The sequence below is a fragment of the Brassica napus genome, chromosome A1 (assembly GCF_020379485.1).
Source record: "Brassica napus cultivar Da-Ae chromosome A1, Da-Ae, whole genome shotgun sequence".
Taxonomy (NCBI): Eukaryota; Viridiplantae; Streptophyta; class Magnoliopsida; order Brassicales; family Brassicaceae; genus Brassica; species Brassica napus.
In genome coordinates, this window is record NC_063434.1 from 18,587,371 (window position 1) to 18,607,918 (window position 20,548).

The 20,548-nt window shown below is 36.4% G+C and overlaps 1 long non-coding RNA gene and 1 pseudogene across 1 annotated transcript; both read left to right on the forward strand.

Moving 5' to 3' along the window:
- The first annotated feature begins 11,596 nt into the window (after positions 1-11,596).
- Positions 11,597-16,427, forward strand: LOC106377245 (annotated as a pseudogene).
- A 1,321-nt stretch (positions 16,428-17,748) lies between these two features.
- Positions 17,749-19,570, forward strand: LOC106377239. The gene is made up of 2 exons (XR_002662290.2): positions 17,749-18,594; positions 18,703-19,570. It is a non-coding gene; the product is annotated as an uncharacterized LOC106377239 (long non-coding RNA).
- The last annotated feature ends 978 nt before the right edge of the window (positions 19,571-20,548 follow it).

Consider the following 20,548-nt stretch of genomic DNA (forward strand, 5'->3'; position numbering starts at 1 on the left):
TGCCCTACCTTCATTTCTCAATTGTTGCACCTTTTCCCTCTGTTTATTATCTCATTTTATGTTAATATCAAAGAAACATGGAAAGGCTAAAAAGATGACATTTTAAACATACCTCCTGAGAGACATCTATTTTTCCCATATCTATGGAGACTTTTTTAGAATCCACCCTCTGCACGGTAGGCTTACTTGGTATAGATGAAGATTTCTTAAAAGGGTTCAAGAAAAAGAAAGGGTGCTTCCCAGATTGAGAAAACTTGATCAATATAGAAAGCTATGATGAGAGCCAGAAACCACTCTATTGACATGATACATAAAACTTCACCCATTCCACTATCACTGAGATCTTGCCACTTCATCCCATTTCCCCTGGAGGCATATTGTGAAAACTCATACAACCCGCGGTAGAGAGAAAAACCAGGATACAATTCCAAGGCAACAATCCATTCCTCTGTAAAGCATATAGATTTTATATACCAAAAATAAAGAAGTGAGTGATAAAAATGAGCATGTTTTTATTGTTAAAATTAAGTTACCTGGGAATGACTGATTTTCAAGCATCGTTTGGAAGAAAAAGCTGCCTAAGAGGCCAGTACCGTACACCAATATGTAAGAAACGACTACATTTAATCCATAAAGACAAACAGACCGTTCAAATTTTTGAAAACTGGCATGTTTTTGATGAGAAATGTAATATGTTATTATTTTACCTGTAACAGTCTTAACCTTTGAGAATATTGAAGAAACTAGAAAGCCAATGGCTATTTGAAGATTTAAGTAGATAAAATAGAAAACGGACTGGATGGTATATGAATTGAGCCGAAAGTACTTGAGTCCTATCACTGACCCAAATATCACCAAAGAAACAACGTACAGCACGGATATGGTTAGAAAAAAGGCATATGAAATCAACCAATATGGACCATCGCCTAGGCCGTGCATTTTCATTATAATCCTTAGACGTTCTTGTTTCTCATACACCAATGATGTCAAGATCACCTGCATGATTTATAGCTAGTCATTTCACATACAATGGGATAAATTAAAAAACTTCCAAGTGATTTGTAAGAGAGAACTTACGGGGAACAAAAGAAGAACAACCCAAGTGAAGAAAAGTGGGCCAAGCAAAGACGCAATGTCAGTATTCATCTAGTTGCGTGTTTAGGAACTTCTTTGACAAACTCAAATAATATCCTTAGCCCAGGGCCTTTCAGAAACTTCAGATAAGCATTTGATATCTGCAGAGGCATATGTTGCAATGAGAGAAACATGATTGTAAGTGGATGCATGCCTTGACTCTTGAAAGTTCAACATGGTACCAGATTGACAGATCGGGGAACTCGGACCAGCTTTACAGGCCCAGTTGAAAACTCGTCCTTGTAGTAGAGTTATACCAGATGGTCACATTGAAGTTTTTCTTATCCGTACTCATGAGATCATATGCTAATGCAAAGAAACAATGAGGTGGATCCTAAGCATACGCTATGAAGATACTATATCAATGTAATAAGTAAATGGAAGACAATTTTAAAACCTACAGCGATCTCATTTGTAATCCCAGCAGGGTTTCCCCTATAACTACCCTTGAAAAGCTCATTATTGACATCTGCAGAGTTATTTCTCCAGAGACACAACCCTTGAACACACTTCACCTCTGATATATTTATACACAAATCACTTCATATCAGTTTATCATCTTTCAAGTCAAACTTTTCATTTGAACATCACAAGAAAGAAGTAAAAGAAAAAGTCACACCTGTCTGAATTTTTTCGAGAGAGAGTGGCCATGTAGAGTTTGCACTGCACAGAGGTTAGATACTGTAGATAGGGAGACCTGGGGCAAGACCTGGATCTGGGTAATTGTATTTATTTGCTGCTATTGGTGAACCCTAAAATAAAAAAAAAGGATATGGAATGAATGTAGACTCTAGCACTCAAATTCAGACATCTATATATATATATATATATATCCTTTAAAAGAAAGACATACCAAGATATTATTGGCTAAAGTAGGCAAGAGGTCGGAGGAATTAACCGCGAAAGAAGTAGCAAATATATTTGTGGATATAGCTAAAAGAGAACACGCTTGGGTAAGTTTCACATGCACCAAGGATAAATGAAATAGTTACGTATCAAACAAGGAAGAGAAGCACATACCTTTACCAAGGGGCTGTTTGTCACCAGTCATAAGTATAGTTACAGGACAAGATCCTCCCATTGTTCCTCTACATGACTTTTCAGGGAGGTCTTTGTAGGGAAGAAAATCGGTTTTAACAGAACGGAGTTCATGTTGTGGAATCTGCAACATCGCAGGCAACATTGGAGGTTTTGGGATGGGACAAATACCGCCAGATAAATCAGCGTTACTCTTACAATCACCAGTCATATCAGAGACACCCTTCATCAGCGCATCGAGCACGTGTTGAATCGCTAGGGTAATTAAGCAGAGGAAGAGTGGAACTAAGATGAGCCTTACATTTGTCCATATGTGTTTCCTCTGTATTTCGATTTCCATGAATTTAATAAAAAATAATAATCTTACACCACAATTATATATAATAACCAGGGTGGTCCTGGACATATGGAAGTGAAACATTGGTTTACATCTCAAATTTTTAAAATTAAATTATATAAACATACGTTTCCAAATTTGTAAAAAAAAAAAGAAGAATTCATACTACTTGCCTATAAACCTTTAAAATTTCTAGACCGACCTAATAATTATCAGAGAAACCGACCTGGTACGTTAAGTTTTTCCTGAGTAACGCATTTGCCTGCGTCCCAAAACTTGCCGGACTAGGATCAGCCTGTTTGAATGAAAAACTTTGTAGAGATGGAGAAAGTGTTTAAGTGTTTAAGTGTTTGAAGAGAAAGTGTTTTGTGTGAAGAAGAAATCTTTTTATAACTTAAGAAGATTTCTTATTACTTAAAAGTTTCTTACAAACTTGGATACTTCTTGATGATACAAAATGAAGGGAAGTGGAGTTATTTATAGCCTCCAAATTACAAAATATCTTACATATTTGAATCCTAAATCTAGAAAATTCTAGCATAATATCTAAGATTTTTTATCCTAATTATCTAGATAATTCTATGAGAATATCTAGATATTCTCTAAGGAGATGGAGGATAATTCTAGATATTGGGCTAAGTTTGGCTAAGCATGATTAGTGAATTGTTAGCCCAAAATGTGATCCAAATCAAGTTTAAGTTTCAACACCCCCTCTTAAACTTGATTTGGTTACTCCTAGTAAGCTCCTCATCTTGATGAAGTCTTCTCGCTTGAGTGACTTGGTGAAGATATCATCTACTTGATCATTTGTCTTCACATACTCCAATTCCACATCCATCTTAGTAACACATTCTCGAATGTAGTGATAACGAGTGTCGATGTGCTTACTTCGATCATGGAAAACTGGATTTTTCGCCAATGCAATTGCCGACTTGTTATCCACAAAGATCTTCGTTGGCTCCTCTTGTGGTAGGTTCAACTCCTTTAGCAAGTATCGTAGCCAAATAGCATGGCAAACACATGAAGTAGCTGCCACATACTCCGCTTCACAAGTAGAAAGGGTGACTATTGGTTGCTTCTTTAACATCCATGTGAAAGCGGTTTCTCCAATGAAAAACACAAAGCCACTTGTACTTTTCCGGTCATCTACGTCTCCACCCCAATCGCTATCGCTATATCCAACAAGCTTGTAATCGTCATAAATGGAGTAGTACAAGCCAAAGTTGATTGTACCTTTGATATAGCGTAGGATCCTCTTGGCTGCCTTGAAATGAGTTGTTGTTGGATGCTCCATGTATCGACTCATAACTCCAACTGTGTGTAGGATGTCGGGCCTTGTGCACGTTAGATATCGTAAGCTTCCAATTAAACTCTTAAAGAGGTTTGGATCCACACTCTCTCCTTCTTCTTCCTTTGACAACTTGACTCCACATTCCATTGGCGTGCAAACTGGATTTGAGTCATCCATCTTGAACTTCTTAAGCACCTCTTTTGCATAGCCTTCTTGAGTAATGAAGATTCCATTTTCTTCTTGCTGTACTTCAATGCCAAGGTAGTATGACATTAGTCCAATGTCGGTCATCTCGAACTCCTTTGTCATCTCCATCTTGAAATCTTCAAACATAATCGGCTTGTTGCCAGTGAATATCAAGTCATCAACATATAAGCATGCTATCAATATATCATTGTTTTGAGTTTTGATATAAAGTGCATGCTCTTATGGACACTTGATGAAGCCTTTCTCCTTGAAGTACTTATCAATCCGAGTGTTCCATGCTCTTGGTGCTTGCTTTAATTCATAAAGCGCCTTCTTCAGCCTTATGACTTTGTCTTCTTCTCCTTTGACTATGTAGCCTTCTGGTTGCTCAATGTAGACTTCTTCTTCAAGGTCTCCATTTAAGAAGGTTGATTTTACATCCATTTGATGTATCCTCCAACTCTTTGGGGCCGCCAATGAAATGATTAGTCTAACCGTTTCTAAGCGAGCAACTGGAGCAAATACCTCATCATAGTCGATTCCGGCTCTTTTACTATAGCCTTTTGCCACCAATCTTGCCTTGTACCTTTCAACTTCTCCTTTAGAGTTCTTCTTTGCCTTGTACACCCACTTTACACCAATTGCCTTGTGTCCATTTGGAAGTGAAGCTAACTCCCATGCATCATTCTTTTGAATCGACTTGATTTTCTCATCCATTGCACTTCTCCATGACTTCTTTTCTTGGGCTTCTTCAAATTTCATAGGCTCGGAATCCGCAAATAGACAAAATAGAGTAAGATTGTCTTGATTTTCGGTTACCTCGTAGATGTCTTGTAGACTTCTAAAATGTGGAGTCCTTTCACTTGAGCATTCATCTCCTTGAGAACTTGTTGTTGATGAAGTTGGTGGTGTAGCTGGCTCTTCTCTCGGTTGCTCCACATTCTCTTCTTAAAAGGATGGAAAGAAGTTGTAGTCTTCATCATTTGATCTCCACTCCCATTCTCCTTCTTCATCAAAGATGACATTCCGACTAATGATTGTCTTCTTTGTTTCAGGATTGTAAAGCTTGTAGCCTTTGGAGTTAGCGTCATACCCAATGAAGATGTACTTCTCACTTTTATCATCTAGTTTGCTCTGCTTCTCGTCTGGAACATGAGCATGAGCAATGCTTCCAAAGACTTTTAAGTGCGACACACCGGGCTTCCTTCCGCTCCAAGCTTCTTGTGGTGTCTTTCCTAAAACACTTTTTGTTGAAGAACGGTTTGATATATAAACCGCACAAGCAACTGCTTCTGCCCACAACTTCTTTGGTAGCTTCTTACTCTTGAGCATGCTTCTTGCCATCTCAAGTATTGTCCTATTCTTTCTTTCCCCTACTCCATTTTGTTGAGGGGTTCTTGGCACCGTCAACTGTCTTCGAATGCCATTATCTTCAAAATATTTCAGAAACTCCTTGGACATAAATTTTCCTCCTTGATCCGATCTCATGGACTTGATCTTAAGACCATTTTCCTTCTCAACATGGGCTTTGAACTTTTTGAAATTTTCAAACACTTCTGATTTTTGTTTCAAGAAATAAATCCATGTTTTTTCTTGAAAAGTCATCAATAAAGAGAAAGAAATAGTTACTCTTACCAAGTGAACTTGGTTTGATCGGACCACATACATCTGTATGAATGAGTTCTAGTGGCTTTCTTGCTCTTGTCTCCGACTCTTTTGGAAAACTCATCTTGAATTGCTTTCCAAGTAAGCAACCTTCACACACTTGATTTGGATGATGGATGCAAGGTAATCCTTTCACCATTTCTTTCTTGGAAAGTAGCTCTAAGCTTCCAAAGTTGAGATGCCCAAATCGAAGATGCCAAAGACAAGATTCCTCCTTGTAGCACATCTTGAGACATCTTGCAATGTCATTTTGAATGTTTAGGACAAACATTCTATTGTTTGACATCGGCACCTTTGTGATGAGATTATTTTCTTTATCTCATAAAGAAATGCTATTATTTTTTAGTCGAATGTCATAACCTTTCTCTAAGATTTGTCCTAGGCTCAAGATGTTGGTATTCATGCTTGGAATGTAGTAAACGTTGGAAATGAATTGATGATCTCCATTCTTTAAGCGGATAAGAATATTTCCTTTACCTTTCACCTCCATCTTCGATTCATCTCCCAAAGCCACATTGGTTTTCACCGATTCATCAAGCTCCATGAACATGCTTTTATTCCCACACATGTGGTTGCTTGCACCACTATCAAGGTACCACTTGTGAACCTCATTTGGTTCATCCTTCTTGTAAGCCATCAATAGCATATCTTCTTCTTTTTTTCCTTTCTTCAAAATAGTTGAATTTCTCTTCAACTCTATTGTTGTTTGGAGTTTTGCATTCAGAAGCATAATGTCCAAACTTCCCGCAACTATAGCATTTGATGCTTGATTTATCGTACCTTGATTTTGGATTTCCGCTTCCACGACCTCTTGATGAGTTCTCTCCTCTTTGGTTGAAGTTTTCTTCATATGGTCTCCAACCTCGTCCATTTACACCACGACCTCGTCCTCTGAAATGACCGCCACCACGTCTTGGATTGTTTCGGCCACTTTCTTCCTTGTAATCAATTCTCATCTTGAGAACTTGCTCCACAATATCTTCTTTCTTCTTCTTCTTTTCTTCATAAGCTTGTAGTGATCCAAGAAGTTGATCCATCGTCATAGTCTCCAAGTCTTTTGTCTCTTCAATCACCGTAACAATGTGCTCAAATTTTGAATCCAATGATTTAAGAACTTTCTCCATGATTCTCACCTCATCTAACTTCTCACCATTTCTTTTTAGGTTATTAGTAACCGTCAAGACTCTTGAGAAGTAATCTGAGATGAGTTCTCCTTCCTTTGTAATGCTTCAAATTCTCCTCTTAGAGTTTGAAGTCGTACCTTCTTAACTTGTTCCGCTCCCTTGTAAGATGTCCGAAAGTTCTCCCATGCTTCTTTAGACGTCTTTGCTCCAGCAACCTTCTCAAATGTATCTTCATCTAATCCTTGATAGATTAGACAGAGAGTCTTCTTGTCTCTCTTCCTTGAATCTCTCAAACCATCCTTTTGAGTTTGAGATAGACCAGCATCATTCTCCGGTTCACTGAAGCCTTTCTCAACTATCTCCCACACATCATGTGCTCCTAAGATAGCCATCATCCTAAGACTCCAATTGTAATAGTTGCTCTTTGTGAGCAATGGAACTTGGAAGGGAACACCACTATTTGCCATCTTCAAAAGGAACTTGTAGCTTTGATACCACTTTGATGGAATGAAAAACTTTATAGAGATGGAGAAAGTGTTTAAGTGTTTGAAGAGAAAGTGTTTTGTGTGAAGAAGAAAGCTTTTTATAACTTAAGAAGATTTCTTATTACTTGAAAGTTTCTTACAAACTTGGATACTTCTTGATGATACAAAATGAAGGGAAGTGGAGGTATTTATAGCCTCCAAATTATAAAATATCTTACATATTTTAATCCTAAATCTAGAGAATTCTAGCATAATATCTCAGATTTTTTATCCTAATTATCTAGATAATTCTATGAGAATATCTAGATTTTTATTCTAAGGAGGTGTAGGATAATTCTAGATATTGGGCTAAGTTTGGGCTAAGCATGATTAGTGAATTGTTAGCCCAAAATGTGATCCAAATCAAGTTTAACTTTCAACACCCCTTCTTAAACTTAATTTGGTTACTCCTAGTAAGCTCCTCATCTTGATGAAGTCTTCTCACTTGAGTGACTTGGTGAAGATATCATCTACTTGATCATTTGTCTTCACATACTCCAATTACACATCCATCATAGTAAAACATTCTCGAATGTAGTGATAACGAGTGTCGATGTGCTTACTTCGATCATGGAAAACTGGATTTTTCGCCAATGCTATTGCCGACTTGTTATCCACAAAGATCTTCGTTGGCTCTTCTTGTGGTAGGTTCAACTCCTTTAGCAAGTATTGTAGCCAAATAGCATGGCAAACACATGAAGTAGCTGCCACATACTCCGCTTCACAAGTAGATAGGGTGACTATTGGTTGCTTCTTTGACATCAATGTGAAAGCGGTTTCTCCAATGAAAAACACAAAGCCACTTGTACTTTTCTGGTCATCTACGTCTCCACTCCAATCGCTATCTCTATATCCAACAAGCTTGTAATCGTCAGAAATGGAGTAATACAAGCCAAAGTTGATTGTACCTTTGATATAGCGTAGGATCCTCTTGGCTGCCTTGAAATGAGTTGTTGTTGGATGCTCCATGTATCGACTCACAACTCCAACTGCGTGTAGGATGTCGGGCCTTGTGCACGTTAGATATCGTAAGCTTCCAACCAAACTCTTAAAGAGTGTTGGATCCACACTCTCTCCTTCTTCTTCCTTTGATAACTTGACTCCACATTCCATTGGCGTGCAAACTGGATTTGAGTCATCCATCTTGAACTTCTTAAGCACCTCTTTTGCATAGCCTTTTTGAGTAATGAAGATTCCATTTTCTTCTTGCTTTACTTCAATGCCAAGGTAGTATGACATTAGTCCAATGTCGGTCATCTCGAACTCCTTTGTCATCTCCATCTTGAAATCTTCAAACATAATCGGCTTGTTGCCAGTGAATATCAAGTCATCAATATATAAGCATGCAATCAATATATCATTGTTTTGAGTTTTGATATAAAGTGCATGCTCATATGGATACTTGATGAAGTCTTTCTCCTTGAAGTACTTATCAATCCGAGTGTTCCATGCTCTTGGTGCTTGTTTTAATCCATAAAGCGCCTTCTTCAGTCTTAAGACTTTGTCTTCTTCTCCTTTGACTATGTAGCCTTCTGGTTGCTCAATGTAGACTTCTTCTTCAAGGTCTCCATTTAAGAAGGCTGATTTTACATCCATTTGATATCCTCCAACTCTTTTGGGCCGCCAATGAAATGATTAGTCTAACTGTTTCTAAGCGAGCAACTGGAGCAAATACCTCATCATAGTCGATCCCGACTCTTTGACTATAGCCTTTTGCCACCAATCTTGCCTTGTACCTTTCAACTTCTCCTTTAGAGTTCTTCTTTGCCTTGTACACCCACTTTACACCAATTTCCTTGTGTCCATTTGGAAGTGAAGCTAACTCCCATGTATCATTCTTTTGAATCGACTTGATTTCCTCATCTGTTGCACTTCTCCATGACTTCTTTTCTTGGGCTTCTTCAAAGTTCATAGGCTCGTAATCCGCATATAGACAAAATAGAGTAAGATTGTCTTGATTTTCGGTTACCTCGTAGATGTCTTGTAGACTTCTAAAACGTGGAGTCCTTTCACTTGAGTTTTCATCTCCTTGAGAACTTGTTGTTGGTGAAGTTGGTGGTGTAGCTGGCTCTTCTCTCGGTTGCTCCACATTCTATTCTTCAAAGGATAGAAAGAAGTTGTAGTCTTCATTACTTGATCTCCACTCCCATTCTCCTTCTTCATTAAAGATGACATTCCGACTAATGATTGTCTTCTTTGTTTCAGGATTGTAAAGCTTGTAGCCTTTGGAGTTAGCGTCATACCCAATGAAGATGTACTCCTCATTTTTGAACTTCCGGGGAACAAAAGAAGAACAAACCAAGTGAAGAAAAGTGGGCCAAGAAAAGACGCAATGTCAGTATTTAATCTAATTGCGTGTTTAGGAACTTCTTTGATAAATTCAAATAATATCCTTAGCCCAGGGCCTTTCAGAAACTTCAGATAAGGATTTGATATCTGCAGAGGCATATGTTACAATGAGAGAAACATGATTGTAAGTGGATGCATGCCTTGACTCTTGAAAGTTCAACATGGTACCAGATTGATAGATCGGGGAACTCAGACCAGCTTTACAGGCTCAGTTGAAAACTCGTCCTTGTAGGTAGAGTTATACCAGATGGTCACATTGAAGTTTTTCTTATCCGTACTCATGAGATCATATGCTAATGCAAAGACACAATGAGGTGGATCCTAAGCATACGCTATGAAGATAATATATAAATGTAATAAGTAAATGGAAGACAATTTCAAAACCTGCAGCGATCTCATTTGTAATCCCAGTAGGGTTTCCCCTATAACTACCCTTAAAAAGCTCATTATTGACATCTGCAGAGTTATTTCTCCAGAGACACAACCCTTGAACACATTTCACCACTGAGATATTTATACACAAATCACTTCATATCACTTTATCATCTTTCAAGTCAAACTTTTCATTCGAACATCACAAGAAAGAAGTAAAAGAAAAAGTCACACCTGTCTGAATTTTTTCGAGAGAGAGTGGCCATGTAGAGTTTGCATTGCACAGAGGTTGGATACTGTAGATCAGGAGACCTGGGGCAAGACCTGGATCTGCGTAATTGTCTTTATCTGCTGCTATTGGTGAACCCTAAAATAAATAAAAAGGAGATGGAATGAATGTAGACTCTAGCACTCAAATTCAGACATCTATATATATAGCCTTTAAAAGAAAGACATACCAAGATATTATTAGCTAAAGTAGTCAAGAGGTCGGAGGAATTAACCGCGAAAGAAGTAGCAAATATATTCGCGGATATAGCTAAAAGAGAACACGCTTGGGTAATTTTCACATGCACCAAGGTAAATGAAAGAGTTACGTATCAAACAAGGAAGAGAAGCTAATATACCTTTACCAAGGGGCTGTTTGTCACCAGTCATAAGTATAGTTACAGGACAAGATCATCCCATTGTTCCTCTACATGACTTGTCAGGGAGGTCTTTGTAGGGAAGAAAATTGATTTTAACAGAACGGAGTTCATGTTGTGGAATCTGCAACATGGCAGGCAACATTGGAGGGTTTGGGATGGGACAAATACCGCCAGATAAATCAGCGTTACTCTTACAATCACCAGTCATATCAGAGACACCCTTCATCAGCGCATCGAGCATGTGTTGAATTGCTAGGAGAATTAAGCAGAGGAAGAGTGGAACTAAAATGAGCCTTACATTCGTCCATATGTGTTTCCTCTGCATTTCGAGTTCCATGAATTTAATAAAAAATAATAATTTTACACCACAATTATATATAATAACAAGGGTGCTCCTGGACATATGGAAGTGAAACATTGGTTTACATCTCAAATTTTTAAAATTAAATTATATAAACATACGTTTTCAAATTTGTAAAAAAAAAAGAAGAATTCATACTAATTGCCTATAAACCTTTAAAATTTCAAGACCCGCCTAATAATTATCAGAGAAACTGACCTGGTACGTTAAGTTTTTCCTGAGTAACGCATTTGCATGCGTCCCAAAACTTGACGGACTAGGATCAGCCATCAATGAAGAAAGAAAAAACTTGGGAGAAGGGTAAAATTCTTAAAAATTGAAGATGAAAGATCACAATATATAATCCACTATAAGGGAAAATAAACAAATAGAACTGCCCAAAATAGTTCATATGTGAAATACACATAGTTGGAAAAAAAAAGCATACGTAAACCTTAAAAATTGGAAAGAAAAGATCGCATGTCCGCAAACCTTTTTTTTTTAAAAAATGTTACCTTACGCATTTTTAGACATAGAATAGGTATGGATTAACAGAAGAGAAAACGTTTCTTATGTTTTCTGAAAAGTAACAAAAAAAAATCTTGATAATGATTTTGCAACAAGGCTTACCGCTTCTGTATCAGCATTTCACGGCGTTGTTCAAGAAGAACCTGCTACTCTCATGGAGGAACAAGAGATCTACATGTCTTCAGCTCTTCTCATCATTCTTCTTCATCCTTGTCATATTCTGTATAGAGGAAGCTATGAAGGCGAGCGAAGCATCCTCAAGTGCCTACAAGAACGTCACGGATCCCACACTTCTGTTTTCGCTGCCTATTCTTCCTTGTGAGGATAAGTTCTTTGTGAAGCTTCCTTGCTACGACTTCGTATGGAGTGGTAACAATAGCCGTCGTGTGACTGACATCGTCTCTGCAATCCTAACAATCCGGGGAGACCAATTCCGACCAACAAGGTTAGGTTCTTATTCTGTTTGATTCATTTTAGTTTTAACTTAATATAGGTTCTGAAATGTTTCTCTTGTGTGTGTGCCTGTTTTATTTTCTCAGGTTCAATCATTCAAAGCGCCTGAGGAGGTCGATGCATGGTTTATGTCACATGCTTTGCAAGTCCCAGGAGCTTTGCACTTTGTGGAAAGGAATGCTACAATAATCAGCTATGGAGTTCAGACAAATTCCTCATCGGAGAAAAAACGTGGTCGTATTGAAGATCCAACCTTTAAGTTCCTTGTTCCTCTTCAAATAGCTGCAGAGCGTGAGATTGCAAGGTCTTTAATAGGAGGTACCATCTTGACATGTTTGAGCTTAGAGACAAAGTCTCATATTGAAAGTTGAAAAACTCATAACTAGTACTAATAAGTTGAAAAGTCTTCGTCAGTTAGTTTTTCATTACTTTTTGGTTGGAAATTCATAAACGTACATGTCTTCTTTTGACTTTTTTATTCTCACTATTTCAGATCCAAAGTTTGGTTGGGATTTTGGATTTAAAGAATTTGCACGCCCAGCTATTATAGCTGAAGTTATCTCTGCACTCAAAGTAATGGGACCAATCTTTTTTCTTGCCTTCTCCATGTTTGGTTTTGTTCTCCAGCTCGGTTCTCTTGTTACCGAGAAAGAGCTAAAACTTCGTCAGGCAATGACAATGATGGGAGTTTTTGATACAGCTTATTGGTTATCATGGCTCACATGGGAAGGACTCCTTACGTTTGTCTCCTCACTCTTCTTAGTCCTCTTTGGAATGATGTTCCAATTCGATTTTTTCTTGAAAAACAGTTTCTTCGTTGTCTTCTTACTTTTCTTGCTTTTTCAGTTTAATATGGTAAAATTAAAGATCCCCATCATTTTTAATTATTTTCCATTGATTTTTGCTGGATTGTCACTTAAAACTTATCTATCCTTTGTGTTACTAGATTAGCCTAGCATTCGTGCTATCATCTTTCATAAGCAAATCATCTTCAGCTACAACTGTTGGTTTCCTTGTGTTTCTCATTGGCTTTATCACACAGGTTTGATTCTCTTGGCTTTAACCTTAGCTCCTCAAATCGTGACGACTTCTTCTTACTAGTTACAATTTCTAAATACTCAGATTGTATCAGCTACTGGATTCCCTTACTCTAACGCTTATCCTGCTTCTCGCCGTGTGATTTGGTCACTCTTCCCACCCAACACTTTTTCTGCGGGCCTTAAGCTTCTTCTTGATGCAACTTCAACTCCAGCAAGTTCTGGAATTAGCTGGAGTGAAAGAGCTGTATGCGAAGGGGGCATGTCAACTTGTGTACTTTCAATTGTATGTGGACGGACATTCATAAAACATGTTTCATTAATTAATCAAATACTTTCTTAGCTTTTTTTCTTTCTCAAACCACTACTTGAACATATTTTTGTAGGATATTATCTACCAGTGGCAAGTCGGGACATTCCTTTTCTGGTTTGTTCTCGCCATCTACTTTGACAATATCATTCCCAACGCATCCGGTGTAAGAAAACCCATCTTCTATTTTTTAACACCTGGTTACTGGACTGGTAAAGGAGGCAATAAAGTGGAAGGTATTGTCTCCTCATAGCTCTCCTGATCAGTAGTCTTTTTATTTGTTGGAAAATATAAACCGAAATCATGTTCCTTTATACACTTTCTTCAGAAGGTAGTATTTTTAGCTGTATCGGTTCAGTTCCGCCCGTAGAGCATGTAGCGCCAGAGGACCAGGATGTGCTTGAAGAGGAGACACTAGTTAAGCAACAAGCAATGGATGGAATAGTTGATCCTAACATTGCAGTTCAGATTCATGGCCTTGCTAAGACATATCCTGGAACTACAAAGCTTGGTTGTTGTAAATGCACCAAAACATCTCCTTTTCATGCTGTAAAGGTAATCTTTCTTGTTGAGAAAGTTAGTGGGTGTTATATGTTAAGACTATTCCACAAACCCTAATATGATCATTGTCACTTATCGTCATTATAATAACATTTCCATTTATTTATTTTTGGCTAAATAGTTCATGGAATATATGTTTAGGGTTTGTGGATGAATATAGCCAAAGACCAGTTGTTTTGTCTGCTTGGACCCAATGGTGCAGGGAAGACAACTTCTATCAGCTCTTTGACTGGTATAAATCCAATTACTGGTGGGGATGGTAAGGATCTGCATGACAAGAAGTTAGTTTCCATAACTTCTTTTAAACCATTCTAATAATTAATAAAGATCAATATATTTGATTTGACTTAAAACAGCTTTTATCTATGGAGATTCCGTAAGAAGCTCTGTTGGTATGTCCAACATTCGTAAAATGATAGGAGTGTGTCCTCAGGTAGATAAGTTTCATTTTACTTAATAACATCAGAGCTACTTGGACAATAGTGTAATTGTTCAGCGTAAATGTTTTTCATGTCTTTTTTTCTTACAGTTTGATATCCTTTGGGACGCTTTATCAAGTGAAGAACACCTCCACCTCTTTGCTAGCATCAAAGGGTTGCCGCCTGCATCTATCAACTCGGTACTCTGTCACCTGAATATCATCTCAAATTTTGCTGGGATGTCTAATGATTAAAATGAAAATTTAAGGACATTTCTTTACATATCTTTTATTAATTTTTTTTTTGTTACAGACCGCTGAGAAGTTACTGGCGGATGTAAAACTGACAGGAGCGGCCAAAGTTAGAGCAGGAAGCTACAGTGGTGGTATGAAGCGCCGACTCAGTGTTGCAATTGCCCTCATTGGTGATCCCAAGCTGGTCTTCCTAGATGAACCGGCATGTCCACATGCTAACTCCTCTTTTAATGGTGTTCTTAATTATGTATACATGCTGATCGATTTAAGATGGTGTACTTATATATGGATTGTAGACAACTGGCATGGATCCTATCACAAAGAGAGATGTGTGGGACATTATACAGGAATCAAAGAAAGGCCGTGCCATCATACTAACAACGCATTCCATGGAGGAAGCTGATATCTTAAGTGACCGAATAGGGATTATGGCTAAGGGCAGGCTCCGCTGCATTGGAACCTCAATCAGGTTAAAGTCTCGCTTCGGCGCTGGTTTTGTTGCTACCGTTAGCTTCACTGAAAGCAAAAAGGACTATAGGAATGCTGCTGGAGATTCACATGAGCCAGTGAAGAGATTCTTTAACGAGGTACGTATACACACACAAAATGTTTTTTAATGCGGTCACTTTGACCTAAAGAAGAATTATTATTTGCAGCATTTGAAAGTTGAGCCAGCAGATGAAAACAAGACTTTCATGACTTTTGTTATCCCCCACGACAAAGAGAAACTTCTTACGGTAATGTACCAGAATAAAAGCTCTAATATATGATATCATCGTCTTCATCTACCTACGATTTTCATCATCCTTTTCTCCACAAATAGGGGTTTTTCGAGGAACTAGAAAGCAGAAAATCTGAGTTTGGAATCTCAGACATACAGCTCGGGCTTGCAACTCTTGAAGAAGTGTTTCTGAACATAGCTAGACGAGCTGAACTGGAAAGTGCAACCGTTGAAGGAACCATGGTCACTCTCGACTTAGAATCTGGCATCTCAATAGAGGTATATCCAACTACACATGCAATGTTCAAAATGCAACATAGTTGAGGAATTCTAATAAGTTAGATGGTCAATGTACAGATACCTGTCGGAGCCAGATTTGTTGGGATCCCTGACACAGAAAACGCAGAGAATCCAAGTGGGATAATGGTTGAAGTCTACTGGCAACAAGACGGTTCGGGATCGATGTGCATCACAGGACATTCATCTGAGATGCGGGTTCCACAGAATGTTCAGGTGACACGTCCACCATCACCAAATGCATTGGGACATAAAGGGCTACGACAAGCGGTTCGGGGTATTGTTATTGATTTATGAACCTAACTAGTTAATGTCTACTCTTACTGGAATGTGACCAAATATTGGATCAATAGTTTACACTGAGTTTTGTGTTCGTTCAACGTTTTAAATAAGCGCACTGTATATATGTTTCAGACAAGTTCGTTATTTGGTTTTAGCCTTTCCCAACATATGTATGAACGAACATATATTATATCGAATAATCTAACAAAATAAAACAGAAGTCAACTGACAGTTCTGTTAGTGACTTGTTTTATTCAAAATTTTGAACAATTTATTTTAATTAATTGTTTTGAAAGCAAACATTATGGCTATCAAAAAAACTATATTACATTCAATAGTCAAATGTCCTAGGCTAGCATACATCGATTGTTCGTGTAAGCAAAAACACCTTTACCGGTAGCATATCATAATGAGTTCTTTAGCCACAAAATAATCTCTATTATTAAAAGAAAAGTACCCATTAAAAAATACCCCTTAATTTTTAAAGTTAATTACATTTCCATGCCAATAAGAATTAAATTGAATTTCCTATTTTAATGCTTGTCTTTTTAGTTAGATAATGTGTTTTCCTTATTCAAATATAAACTTAATGTCATTCAGTGAACCTACATATTTTAATGCTTGTCTTTTCCAGTTAAATTAATGAGTTTTCTTTAATCAAATTTAAACTTAATGTAATTAAATGAACCTAAAAATACATCATATTTAACGTAGCTTATTACGGGCGAGTACAGCTCAATAATGAACTTGAATTTTATTTTTACGAAAACATGAATCACTTGACATATGTAATATTTAAACTATATTAACTACAATATAACAAATGCATATAACCTAACTATACTTTAGTTTGAAATGATCATGCTCATGTTTTATATAGTCAACTTACATCATGCATCTATCGATGTACAATATTCAAATCACCTATAGTTTTGGTTTTCTTTATATGATGTATCAATCAACCAATCATCATATTGATTTTCTAAGTTTTATAAAAAAAATCAATAAATACAAACTCAAAATCTAATATCTTTTATTAATCAAAACATAATATCTTCAATGTCGTATATTTAATGTACCTATTAAATATAGAACCTGTAACTATAATTACACTAATTATTAGAATAGATTTGATTCCAACCAATTGATCTATTACTTTGGTAATTGATTTGCTTGCAGAAGAGAAAATAATAAATTTAAAATTTGTAAGAATATAAAGATATAGAGATTCCAACCAATTGCATATATTTGCGTATGATTTTCGCATAATAAGCTTCAAATTGAACATTGAAAAACATAGAGAGATTTTTTTTAATCTCTTACTGACACAGAACTTAAACAAAACGAAGAGTTAAAGGTAATTTTTTTTTGTTACACTTCCCAGAAAAAAGCGGTTACAACATGAGCTTTCATAATATGGCCTTTTAACATATTAATGGTATGGACATTTAATAATTATCTAGACGAAAAATAAAGACTATAAATAATTTATTATTAATAAAATTATGAAATTATTTACAATTTGATGACTAATTCATCGCCCTTTTTATATGTTAAATTTTCATAGAAGTTTAAAAATCATTATATTTCCTTTAAACATGTATAACTGATTTATAATATTTTATGTCATACTAAGTCATAATATAATATTTCTTCATATTTTACATTAATAACCATTGTTTTTATATATCGTCTACAATTCTCTAATTACGTCTATTTGTTAAATTTTTTTATATGATATTGAATATTCGTCGTAAATAGATGGTTTAAGATGCCAAAAAAATATTTAGTTGGTTAATATAATACATCAAATATTACAAATACATCATTTAGTTAAATAAATAACCAAAAACCAAAAATTCATATCCGCGCTGGCGCGCGGGTCAGGGTCTAGTTTTATTTTAATATAGTTTCAAAAAATAATTAAATTTTTATAAATTTTATAAAAGTGAACCACTGAAAAACTAACACATGATTAAATAGGTACAAAAAAAGTATCTAAAAATTCTAAATAAGCAACCCATGGTTTGCCTCTCTCCTCCACTTTTTATATATTTTTGATTTTTTTTTTATTCTAAATGAGCAACCCAGATTCAATACCACTAAAATTACTCTGAGGATTGATTTATACTCTCTCAAATAAGAAGTCGAGTTGTAGTACTTAGGGATCGAATTCACAAGTAGTTAGGGAACCTAAAAAATCTAATATGATTTGTTAAGCTAGATGGTTTCAGAGATTTTAAATGTAAATTGCAGTTTTATATTGAACAAGTATTTGTTCAATAGGTTGATTGAGGTTTTGGTGCTTAAAAAGAAAATAGTTAGACTTAAAGTTTTTATTCAAGAAATTTGGGATTATAATCCTACAGATGCTTAGACCAGCTCCATTGGGGATTTTAAAGAGGGGTTCTAAAAAAAAACCAAAAAAATAAATCAGAAAATAGGAAAAATCATAGAACCGGATCTTAGGAAGGGATTTTAAGAGCTGCTAAAAACCCCTTACGTGTCTCCTCCTCTTTCGATCTCTGTCTCTCTCTCTCTTCTCTGTTTCTCTCTTCGACTCTTTGCCGATCAATGGCAACCAATCTCCATCACTATCCGGATCCAATTACGCGCTCTTCGATCTCGCTGAAGACGGGAAATAGGACGGAGCTACCGGCAAATCAGTCTGATCCAAATCTCAATCGCACGAAACCCTAAATTTTGTGTCCGAATCTCTTAAAAGGTCTGACCATTTCTCCTTCATTTCCCTGGGTTTAATTGGTCGGAAATGATTGATTTATAACCTCTATGTGATAATAACCTTTGCAATTGAATCATATGATTTTCATAGAATAGAGATTATGTGTCGTTGCTTTGACGATGAATCTAAAATCCGGTTTAGACCGGTTCTTTGAATAATCAAACCGAGCCCACTTGAAGGTAACTTCGTTTCTCTTTCAGTTTGTTTGAACTCTCTATTATTATTTGGTTGCCTTCAGGCTCTCTTTGTAATCCTTGTTTTGAATCAATAATAGAAACATTATCTTCTCCTAAATCACAAGTTCATATCAATACGTTACAATCTACGTAACACAAACCTAGTCTTTGTAGGAACTGATGGATTAGGAGTCTTAAGATATGCATTGTTACAAAAGTGGACTATCTATCTAGCACATATTGCTGTTTATATTGCATTCTCTGAGACCTGAAGATGCTTTTTTATTGCCTCATTAACTTCATTTGGGTAACCAAACGTTTTTCCAAGGGAACAACAACAATGGGTTCAAGTACGACACTACACACACAACAAAAACTTTGAAGCTGCGCATAACGACAGTAGCAGCAACAGGTTTCAGCTTGTGGTTTCAGTCTTTGGTCCTTCTTTATGCTTATACATTGTTGCTCTCGTATAATACATTGGTCCTGGTGTGTGGTCTGAAGCTTAAATCAGTTGCTGTTTGTGTTATTCGTGTTGTCTTGGTGTGTGGTATGATGCCTTCAAATCTCGGCAATACGATGAGCATTCGGAATCGAGTTCGTGATAGAACAATAGATCAACAATTGAAAGCTGATTTGGTTGAGAATATATGGCAAAAATTTAGAACAAATCAAGATTTCAACTAATCGGCTATTTCTCGTTTTCGATTTGTATTTGTATTTTTAATATTCTTTTATGTCATTTTTAATAAAATTTTAATATATGTTTATTTTTAAAATCATTCTAGTCTAAAAAAAAAATTAAGAACTCCTATGAGGTTCTCCAATTGGAGGAGGAAAATATTATTTGCACTAACTAAGGTTCTTAAGTGTACAAATCATCCTATCAGATGATGCAGTTAGGCGTAGGTTCTCATAAGGCATGTAGTATTGTCGGTTGTCGAATCGTCTATGTAATCTTTCTCATATTATAATTATAATATCATAATAAATCAGCGTTAAAAATTTTTTTTATTAATTTTATTTTAAGAGCCCATAAGAGGTTTTAATGGATGGAGGTGCTCTTAATGAGTTGCATGCATGATAATGTAAAGCTCAACTACTTAGTCAACAAGTCCATCAGCATTCGCAAAGTTTGGACTTGTCCATTAACTAGATCTAATGATCTCAACTATCATATGTCGACCAATCGAAAGTGTCGATCGATGATCCTATAGGGATATCGAAGGATTCACCTTTTGCTCCGTCGATCGATTATTAAATAATGATATTGATCGACGCACTTCTAGTTAAACTTTATGCGCGTGTTGAATAAATGCTTATTAAGCTCACTAGATCAGCTTTCGCCTTACTCATAGCAAGAAACTTAGCTCAGTTATAATGTTTTTAGGATGAGAATGAAGCTCCCGCTTTTATCTATCAATCCTAGGGCATGATTTAGGTAGCTAATCTAGAGACATGCATTAATGAACAATCCTAATGACAATTACCACAACTCAGCAATCTATAGTTGGGGCTAATCCCTCCTAACCTGTTTAAACCCTAAAATCTAACAATGGAACTACTGAGACATGGCTAAGGAATTCATAACATCAATTGGGTTTAGGGTTTAGACTTGATGTTTTAGGGTTTAGAGTTGATGTTTTAGGGTTTAGGGTTTAGAGTTGATGTTTCGGGGTTTAGAGTTGAAGTTTAGGGTTTAGAGTTAAAGTTTAGGGTTTAGGGTTTAGAGTTGATGTTTTAGGGTTAAGAGTTGAAGG